General features: G+C 36.6%; 1 protein-coding gene across 4 annotated transcripts in view; it reads right to left on the reverse strand.

Moving 5' to 3' along the window:
• LOC106870405 (cadherin EGF LAG seven-pass G-type receptor 1) overlaps positions 1-2,626 on the reverse strand; it is a 535,294-nt gene that overhangs the window by 423,517 nt on the left and 109,151 nt on the right. For all 4 annotated transcript variants that reach the window (XM_014916457.2, XM_052966877.1, XM_052966875.1 and 1 more), the window contains one exon: positions 2,020-2,129. The gene's annotated coding sequence lies outside the window, so the exon portion shown is untranslated. The remainder of the gene's footprint in view (positions 1-2,019; positions 2,130-2,626) is intronic.

Below are 2,626 nucleotides of genomic sequence, written 5' to 3' on the forward strand. Positions count from 1 at the left end.
TATATATATATATATATATATGCAAGTGGAGGGTGTATGCGCATGTGTGTATCTATATCTATGCTTAATATGTGTATGTAAGCGTACGTGTGGTCGTGTTTTTAGAAACAGCTCTTCTTTTTTAGAAATGCATGAAAACTAACTCTGTGATTTAATGATATTTCGTCAAGTTTTTGTAATACTTTGATACTTTCGTAAGAATTCACTGCTTTGCATTTGAAACGGTAAAATTCTTAAATCCAGCATCAATGTATGCCGATCTTCGTAGTCTCATCGAAAGCTCGAAGTGTTTCTGACGTGTGGCTACTGTCCCTTCATTAATGTTGTAGTCCTTTGCGGCTGAACCTGAATATTTAACCTTTAGACTCATACATCTAGAACAGATATTTAGTCCTGTTTGTGGTTAATATGGTTGTGAGTGTTTATTGCCTCGCTGCAGTGTGTTACGGCTGTTTCTTCCATCACTAATCGTTTATTTTCGTGAAGAAGTTTCCAGAGTTTAAATGCGTAATTCATAAACATTTTGCTGTTTAGTATTATTTTGTACTGTGTATAGCGAATTCTTCATATTGTAAGTATATAAAGAGTTAGGTTGAGAATATCATATTTTGTTCAATGTAACAGATATAAGAATTTTGAAAGAAGGGGTCTAGTCGATTATATCAACTCTAGTGCGTAACTGGTACTTATTTCATAGATCTCGAAGGATAAAAGCAAAGTCGACCTCGGCGGAATTTGAACTCAGAACATAACGGCAGACGAAATACTGCTAAGTATTTCGCCCGGTGTGCTAACGTTTCTTATTTCTTTATTGCCCACAAGGGGCTAAATATAGAGGGGGCAAACAAGGACAGACAAAGGAATCAAGTCGATTACATGAACCCCAGTGCGTAACTGCTACTTATTTTATCGACCCCGAAAGGATGGAAGGCAAAGTCGACTTCGACCGAATTTGAACTCAGAACGTATCGGCAGACGAAATACTGCTAACGATTCTGTCGGTTCGCCGGCTGCTGTATCCAAATGATAATAAACATTTCTTCCTCTCTTTATATATGGTTTATTTATGAAGACTAAAATATCAACCATAGAATTAACGTATCTTCAACTTCGTTATATGTTTCATATTATCTTCACATTTCAATATCGCTGAAATATTTATGGATAAATTACTGACAGTGGAAACTAACTTCATTAGTGAATTATTAATATTTTCTCGATTCTTTTTGATGTTTTTCCACTTCTTTCAGTCGTTAGAGTGAGGCCAGGGTGGGGCGCCGCCTTGAAGAATTTTCGTCGAAGGAAATCGACCCCAGTATATATGTTCTTAAATCTCGTAGTTATTTATTTGTTCCTTTTGCATAACCACTAATTTACGAGAGCATAAACACACTAACACCTGTTGTCAAGAAGTTGGGGAACACACACACACACACACACACGCACACACACACACACACGCACACACACACACATATTAATACGACGGGCTTCTTTCAGTTTCCGTCTACCACATCCACTCTCAGGGTTTTGGTCGGCCCAATGCTATAGTAAAAGACATACGCCCAAGGTGCCATGCAGTAGGACTGAATCCGGAATCTATGAGAACAACCAATGCTAACTTTTATTGCTAATTCAATTAGTTTATAATGTTTCATCCAACTTAACAGAACCTTGCAATCTGCCGTTTACAAGCATCACTAATCTATTGGATAGTTGCATTCCCCTATTACTGACGGTAAGGTCAAACGGCACGCTAAAGATAACAACCGGACTTCCCTCAAATCACAGCCTATTGCTTTAGAGACGGAAAGAAAGCATTAAATAAATCGATAAATCTTACATAGACGTGAAAAGACAGGATAGTCACGGTTGAAATGCCAATGAGGACACGCTATCTTAATCAGAGCTGATTCGGGGTTAACAACAATGGCGATGCCCTGTAATAATGATAAAACACGTCGTCTTTGGCTCATCGACCTTCTGTAAAAGTAGATAAAATGAGGAAGTACAACTCACCGAATTATTGAAAGCAATTCACTGATGATATAGATCAGTGAGGGATAATGGTTTTACTGGTATTCCATTTATATGATCTGCGTTTCCTGAATGGTCGCCATAAAGTTTATCTGAAACATGCAGAGAAAATTAAACAATCAATAACATTCATAAATAAATACTGTTTTTTTATTTTCATTCTTTTCCATGATTTTATAGCAAAGTCTAATAAAAATTTATTTCATTATAAACAGGCAGGAACAAAATAATTATTGTTAATTCATTCAGCTTAGTATAGTATTTTGGTAATTTAGGAGAATATATCGCGTCGGGTGTAAGCTGAGATAAAATATGACGGATTTTTGATCGGAAAATAGTGAAAAAGTGAAACGGACATAAGGCGTAGTGGTTAAGAGCACGGGCTACTAACCCCAAGATTCCGAGTTCGATTCCAGGCAGTACCTGAATAATAATAACAATAATAATAATAATAATAATAATAATAATAAGAATAATAATAATAATAATAATAATTGACTGCGTGGCACTTTGGGCAAGTGCCTTCTACTATAGCCTCGGGCCGACCAAAGCCTTGTGAGTGGATCTGGTAGACGGAAACTGAAAGAAG

The sequence above is a fragment of the Octopus bimaculoides genome, chromosome 4 (genome assembly GCF_001194135.2).
Source record: "Octopus bimaculoides isolate UCB-OBI-ISO-001 chromosome 4, ASM119413v2, whole genome shotgun sequence".
NCBI classification, from domain to species: Eukaryota; Metazoa; Mollusca; class Cephalopoda; order Octopoda; family Octopodidae; genus Octopus; species Octopus bimaculoides.